The sequence below is a fragment of the Periplaneta americana genome, chromosome 16 (genome assembly GCF_040183065.1).
Source record: "Periplaneta americana isolate PAMFEO1 chromosome 16, P.americana_PAMFEO1_priV1, whole genome shotgun sequence".
NCBI lineage: Eukaryota > Metazoa > Arthropoda > Insecta > Blattodea > Blattidae > Periplaneta > Periplaneta americana.
In genome coordinates, this window is record NC_091132.1 from 131,222,238 (window position 1) to 131,230,666 (window position 8,429).

Genomic DNA, 8,429 nt, shown 5'->3' on the forward strand with positions numbered 1-8,429 from the left:
ATAAAGAATGTAATTTTACACAATATTAATTGATAAATGTATAATATCTAAAGTTAGTAAGAGAAATAATAAGTTTTTTTTCCCTCTCCTGTAAAATTTCGTTTATTGGAGTTAGGGAGTTTTTGATTTCTCTGTCTCAAATAAAGTTTTCCCTTTAGAGATTTTGAAATCATACTGTTTGCATACTTTGTTTGGCACCAAATAACTCATATGCGAGATATGCAATTACACCTCACCACCGGCCATCACTTTGACGGCAACTTTTCACACTTGTTTCGGTGCAAAACTGGCATTGGTACTCAAGTCTTTTGTCAACGGTACGTATGACTCGACTAGAAATGCATTCGTAACCTAGCCTGGTAACGCAATTGTAAAGAAATGACGTTCCCGAAAACAAAACGTATTTTAGAAAATTTGACTTTACAGTTAACAGTACAGTAGCACCTTTACTCGAATAATTTCGGTAAAATGAAAACAGAGTTAGGTTACCGGAGATATATTTATTATCTTTATGAATTCTGTGAATAGAATTCTTCCAGAAACAATTCACAAAGATAGATTATACTTAAATCCTTTAATTGTTTTATGAAATGTAGTGTTATTAAAATGTATTATATGATACTAGTCTACTGCTGGTTTGTTTCAGTTAATTGAAATGCAGATGGCGGACTTTTTACACTGTAAATGTGCTGCAGTGTACTGACAAAAATCGACCAGTAATGGGAAGACTGGCTATTCCTGTTTCCTGTGTCAAGAAATGCAGCATAGGGGTAAGCAAATAGAAAGAATAATGGCGTTGACATAAGCTTAATGCAAGTATAACCTTATTTATATTCAGTAAATAGTCAGGGTTTGGTGAACTGTAGTGGTTTTTTAATTTGAGTGAGGTTTTCTGTCGAAATCAGATTTGTTTATTAAAATATTTTTTGCCTTCTTTTGTAATTAATTTAAACTTAATTTGTGCATGTTCTTACACGCTTGTGTATTTTTGAATGTGCTATTTTAAGTAACAATATTGCTTTAAATATAATTTACTATGTTTACACATGGGCCTGGTTATTAATACATGAAAAGTTACAGCACTAATAACCTGCACTTAATGATATTGATAATTAGCTCAGACTTAGGCAAGATATTATTAAAAGTTTGTTATTCATTAGAAAAGAAGTAAACTATTTAGATTGATTAATATTTACAAATAAATTTATCAGAAGAGCTTACCCTTGTGTGTATTCAACAGTAATATCACTAGAGGTTTTGATTTATCTAGAGAAAATCAAAACTCGAGTGGGATTTAATTGACTATTACAGGATTAGAAGAAAGTATATAAAGATTAGAAGTGACGAAGTACTCCAATACAATAAAATATTAAATGACTTACGAAAATACAACTGTCTTCAAATGTATTATTGTACCATCTCAACATTACGCTAGATGGCTGTAGTGTGTTATGATTAGCTGTTTTCTTGTTATCAGTTGTGCCAACTATGGAATCTTCAGTGAACTCTGTGGAGGTTACTAGTCAGGAAGGCTTTGTTGATTTAGTTTCATTTTTTAAAACATTTGCATTCCACTTCAATCATCCAAATCCCAGTAATGAAAGTCACTTGACATGATTTTCAATAAATCTTAGTATTAAACAATCTCTGATACGTGGCTATCCATAATATCATATAGCACAAGCTATAACAAACATAACCTGAATAATATAAACAAGTGTTAGAAAAGTTTTAATTAGGGATGATGGAATAAACAAGAAAAGTTTTAACTAACGATGATGAAAGAAAAAATAAACATAAATAATTTTAAAAGGAACAATTATTGAATGTACAATTTTCAAATTCGAATGTTCGAATGTTTTAGTGTTCAGTTGATGTTATATTGGACGTGTGCGTAAAAGAAGTGGAACTCGTTGATGTACATGATGTATTCCTCAACTTATTCAGGATTTTCGAATGGTGCTCTTCATTTATTTGTAAATAGGATTTCAGAGAAGATGAATAGCTACGACCAGTGATCTTTATTAATTATTGTTCTTGAATGCCAATGCGAGTCATATTTGAAACTGCTGTGTATCGACTGGAGTGGTTTGTAATTTTCTGTTTTTTGACGTCCAGACCAATGTAGTTTGAAATGTTGGCAAACAAAGAAACAAATGCTAGGGAAGCGATAAAATTAAACAAATGCTAGGGACGCGATAAAATTGTGCGATAAGCAGCCATGATTGGTTGAAAGACGTCCTTTCGTACCGTTTTCTTGGTCAAAAGTAGCATGACGTAGTAAAAGTGTAATAGTCTTTATAAATTCTGTGAATAGTATTCTTCCAGAAACATTTTACAAACATCAATTATACTTATATCCTTTAATTGTTTTGTGGAATGTAGTGTTATTAAAATGCATTATATGATACTGGTCTACTGCTGGTTTGTTTCCGTTATTGGAAAGATAGATGGCGGACTTTTTACACTGTAAATGTGCTGCAGTGTACTTACAAAAATCGACCAATAATTGGAAGACTGGTTATTCCTCTTTTCTGTGCCAAGAAATGCAGCACAGGGGTAAGCAAATAGAAGGAATAATAGCGTTGACATAGGCTTAATGCAAGTATAACCTTATTTATGTTCAGTAAATAGTCAGGGTTGGTAAACTGTAGTGATTTTTTAATTTGAGTGAGGTTTTTTTTTTGTCGAAATCAGATTTGCTTATGAAAATATTTTTTGCCTTCTTTTGTAATTAATTTAAACTTAATTTGTGCATTAGTTACTACATGCTTGTGTATTTTTGAATGTGCTATTTTAAGTAATAACAACATTGATTTAAATAAAATTTACTATGTTTACGCATAGGTCTGTTTATTAATACATGACAAGTTACAGCACTAATGAATTTCACTTAACGATATTGATAATTAGCTTAGACTTAGGCAATATATTATTAAAAGTTTGTTATTCATTAGAAAAGATTAATATTTACAAATTTATCAGAAGAGTTTACCATTGTGTGTATTCAAAATAAATACATAGTCCATTTGGCATTTGTGCAACTGTTACTTTGAATATTGTTATGAGCTAAGCTATTCGTTTCAGATCTCAGCATTTAAGATAGAAGAACAATTTGGAAGAAGAGGAGTTTGGCTTCAGGAAGGGAAAAGGTAGAAGAGTCCACGAGATGCAATTGAACTAATACGGACAATCGGTGAAAGATACCTAGAGAAGAATAAAGAAGAGTATGTAGTATTTGTGCACCTAGAAAAGGCTTTTGACAGAGTGGATTGGAATAAACTGATGGGGATCCTAAAGAAAATTGGTATGGATTGGAAAGAGAGAAGACCGATCAGTAGGGGGCGGATGTTGATGACCTAAAAATCTACTTAAAATGATCATTAAAATGCCTTTAAACTAATGGAAAAATTACATGAAATTAAAAGAAAATGACATTTAAATATTATTCACCGTACTCGCACCACAACTTCTTAAAAATTGGACACCTCGTTTCAATGACTGCCCTGCAAATCTCAGAGAGAGGAGGCAATACCCTGGAATTTAGCTAAGATAAAGGAAAAGAACATGCAACAAAATGAAGGTTTTAAGGAAAAACTATAGATTTTAATGAGGATTTGCAATGTGTTTCAATCAGGCGTGGTCAGTCACAGCCCTCACTTAAACTAAGCTGTTGTCAAGCATTTTATGTTACTTCCGTTGTATGAAGTGAAACCTTCAGTGAAATGAGGGAGGAACTTTAGAGTCTGTTCCAAGCTATAAAACACAAACTTCACTGTTATTCATTTATTCAGTAGGTAATTACTACTGATCTATTTGCTTAGAAAATTATTTAACAGACCTAACGGTAAAGAAGAAAGTCAAATGCATTCCAAATGATCTAAAAGTTCTTCAAAGTATTAAAAATGACCAAAAAAATGCCGAAAAAATATAAAAATAACCTGTTAGTTCAAAAACGTCCAAAATGCAAAAAATGCAATATAAGAAATTATTTTTTACGTTGATATTAACATAGAAAGGATTTCTATATTACTGTAATAGGCATCGTTCTAATGTGAAAAATAAGAAGACTTTTCATCAACATCCGCACCCTACTGATCAGTAATATTTATATGAAACAACGAGTCAAAGTCAGGATAGGAGAAGAAATGTCAGAAGGAAGTGAAATTGGGAGAGGAGTACGTCAAGGATGTCGTTTATCACCTACCCTGTTCAACATCTGCGTGGAGAATTTAGTAAAAAACTGTTTTCAGAACATGGGAGGAGTGATAGTAGGAGGAAGAAAAAATTTGTGTTTCACAACTACGATTACTTTATTCAAACTCTAGTTAAAAATTTTGCCATGAACCCAAGAAAATTACCTTTTCAAAAAATTATCAATTATCGATTATTTGCATCTATTCTATATTATGAATTTTCGTCGTTTCATATTGCATTGTATTGTTCTGCATTATATTGTATTTGCTATTCTAGACTATTAATAAAATAAAAATTAATTGAATACGAATTATTTCCTTGTCAATAAAAATGTTTCTAGTTTATTATGTCTGCTTATTTCCTTGTAAGCTCTATTAAATTTTAAACTGCTCCCCCCCCCCCCCCAGCTTGCAAGCTGATGACGCCCCTGCTGACAACTCTGGGATTTGAACTCAGGACTTTTTTATGTATATTAAAAACTGTATCTTAATTGTTAATTACACCGCAGCCGATTCTTTTCCAGAGAAGTATTTCCGTCACAAATGTCGCAGGACATGCTTGGTGCAGAAGCACGAAGCTTTTTATTGAGAAACCGTCAGCCCACTCCAAGCCCCAACAGTCTCGGCTGCGCAGAACGAGGAAACCAGGGCAAATTGAACGCTGCGCTTCCCGCCATGTTGTTGGAGAGCAGACTCATAACAGCAGTACGTAAATCACACAATTTAACACTGTGTTGATCTAAAATTAACAGATTACGGCCATTTGCGACGTTTAACGTAAAATTAGGACGAAATAAACATATTCAAAGTTTCATTGATATGCGTCAGAGCATTAAAGGAAAGAAAATACGTACGCAGCAATTTATAGAAAACATGCTCATACATCCATAAATAGCCCTACACAATACACATTATAGAATGTATAATTTTACGATAATCAGCAATTGTTAGGTTTCAGAGAATCGAAAATTATATTAAGATACATTACTCTTAGATCACAAAACATAAATACATGCACCTTGATTATGCAAGTTCTTATTATAATCAAATTCGTAAGTGAAATAAATATGTGATAATCAGTACAGACCTGTTGTTAAATTTTAGAGAATCGAAAATTATATTACCGGTATTTATAGACCACAGGACATAAGTAATCTGGCAAAATATAATGCGCAAAGATAGCAAATTACATTGAATTCATTCTTCAATTAATACAGGGAATGCTATTAATTATAAAATGTACCGATACCTAATACATTTCAAACAATAGGTAACGTGAAGACCTAAAAATAAACATAATCACTTTATGCAAAATAAAAAAAAATGACATACTTTTTGTGAGTGGATTTCTTTACATACTGTATTGTTATTTTAAATAAATATATTATCATTGCTTGCGGAGTGTTAGTACATAATTTTTATGCACATATGTAATATCAATAAGATGGCATTCCTTGCTTTTTTAATAAGACATATCCGGCAAAATATAAAAGAGTTATTTATAGGTGAAACCTGAATCATAAATTCACAAAGAAGGCTTAACTATTATAGCCATTTACTCATTTATTTATTTACTTATAATAATAATAATAATAATAATAATAATAATAATAATAATAATAATAATAATAATAATAATAACAATAATAATAATAACAATAATAATAACAATCCGTGGCGCTACAGCCCGTGAAGGGCCTAGACCGAGGAGTCGGCTGCTGGTCTCACGCCCATATGCCGAAGCCGAGGTGGACGATCATCCAACCAGAATGGAGGTATCGTGTGGTTAGCACGATGATCCCCCCAGCCGTTATAGCTGGCATTCGCAACCGGATTTCGCTACCTATCGTAGCTCCCCAAGTGCATCACGATGCTGGGTGGGCACCGGTCCCATACACTGGCCGAAATTTCATGAGAAAATTTCTTCCCCCATGAGGATTCGAACCAGTGCGCATTCCGTAACGCGAGTCCTAGGCAGATGCCTTAGACCACGACGCCACGGCGCGGGACTATTTACTTATTTATTTATTTATTTATTTATTTATTTATTTATTTATTTATTTATTTATTTATTTATTTATTTATTTATTTATTTATTTATTTATTTATTTATTATCTGTATATTTATTTATAGACTTTGTGGGAGTACAGGAAGTTAGGTTAGATGGGAACGGCATAACACAAATAGGAGATTATTTGTTGTATTATGAGGAAGGAAACGATAATCACCAATTAGGAACAGGATTCTTTATTCATAAAAGAATAAAATTAGCAGTAAAAAATGTCGAATTTATCAGTGATAGGTTATCGTATTTAGTACTTAAGGGTAGATGGTGCGATATAGTAATTATAAATGCTCATGCCCCTACAGAAGTTGAGATGGGCAGGGCATGTAGCACGTATGGGCGAATCCAGAAATGCATACAGAGTGTTAGTTGAGAGGCAGGAGGAAAAAAGACCTTCAGGGAGGCCGAGACATAGATGGGAAAATAATATTAAAATGGATTTGAGGGAGGTGGGATATAATGATAGAGAATGGATTAATCTTGCTAGGATAGGGACCAATGGCGGGCCTATGTGAGGGCGGCAATGAACCTCCGGGTTCCTTAAAAGCCAGTAAGTAAGTAAGTAAGTATATTTATTTATTCATAGGCCTATATGGATTTTGAATGAAAGTTCATCATCTTGTAGATAAATTAATGTACATAATAAAAACAAAAAGTTATCTTTCCGCTAATTGTGTTTAACATCTGATGTGTAAATCTAAATAACTCACTCAACGTCTATCCTACACATATAACGTCTTTGTCCCACTCACCGACATTTATCTGGTTGGAGCCTAGCCTAAAATATGTCGGCTGCAATGGAAGGCGTGTGTGATTCTCGTCGCCACACTCCTCCATGTTCGCATCTCCTCCATTCATCTTCATTCATCACCTGCATATAGGCTCCCTACATAATATTAAGAGGCGCTATAAGGCCTTGTGACTCATCGTAAAGCTGTTCCACCATCGATCCAAAGTGCGATGGATAGAGGAAGGAGATTTGAATATATCGAGCGTAATGATTGCATAGTGACGTGACTATACTTCAGACATCGGTCGCGTGAATCTCTGAACATTCCACTGGTTTGACAAGTGCAGGAATAGCATCATTCCATACCCACCACCAGTTACCAAATACCACTCAAAGATCAACAGAAATTGCTAGAGTGAGTGAAGTAATAAACATAGTGTATTATAGTCCTGGATCGAATGACAGCTATAAGAGAGTCTAAAGAAGGGATGTCAAGGTCAGAGCACGTGAAAGACTCTTACGTGCTACCAAGCGCGCACGCGTTTCAATGAATCTATTCTGCAAGTAGTAGCGGTGAAAAAGAAGGGGTGAGAAAAATGAATTCTATTGGCCTACCACTGCAAGATGAATTAAACTGCACTTCAATAATAGATAATGTGTTACGCTCATGCAAGAAAACAAGAAATAAAAGCATGTTTTGCAGCATGTACCTTTCTAATAAATGCAATTAATTATAAAATAGTAGGATATAACAAATAATAAACATAGCTTATCTTTAACTTAATTAATTTTACATAATGAGGCCTATAATATTGGTATTAAATGTTACATAATCATGTACTACTTATATGAGCATCATCACACTTCTAGAAACAAGTTGAAATTCCTGGCTTCTCGCGTAATTCAGAAGTTCTTTTTCTGATTTTTTCCGATACCATCCTTCTTGTTTCCGGTGAAATGTTATTTCCTGCAGCAAAATAATTTCTAATGGAAGATCTGAATTGGCTAAAAAGTCTATTGAAGTAAATTTTTCAGGACCGCAAAGAAACTATGTAGGGCTAGGCTTGCATTATGTGTATTGAAATAAATATTTGTATGATCCAAAAACACAGGCTTAGAGTCGGACTTAGGATATTATTTTTTACAGAACGATAGCCTATATAAAACACAACTTGTTAGGTAAAAGTCGAATTCGGTTAAGTTTGGACTTGGGATGTTTGTCAATTCAGATATTCAATTGTAAATGTGTTGGTATATTTTCTGGGTTTGATAGTAAGGATCACAAAACAAATCCCAATTGGGCTGGAGTAGGTCAATATCTTTATATCGTCTATGGAACTCTTCCCAGAGATTTTTAAAAACATTGCAGTATTTTACACTGTTGAACAGGAGTTCAATGACTGAAGGCGTTGAAATTATAAAAATTGTGCTCTGAGA

At 33.4% G+C, this 8,429-nt stretch overlaps 1 long non-coding RNA gene across 1 annotated transcript in view; it reads left to right on the forward strand.

Moving 5' to 3' along the window:
• The window catches only part of LOC138691224 (uncharacterized), a 463,286-nt gene extending 458,812 nt beyond the window's left edge, over positions 1-4,474 (forward strand). The window contains exons 3-4 of the long non-coding RNA XR_011329771.1: positions 647-770; positions 3,088-4,474. This is a non-coding gene — a long non-coding RNA (uncharacterized lncRNA). The remainder of the gene's footprint in view (positions 1-646; positions 771-3,087) is intronic.
• Positions 4,475-8,429: the final 3,955 nt, after the last annotated feature.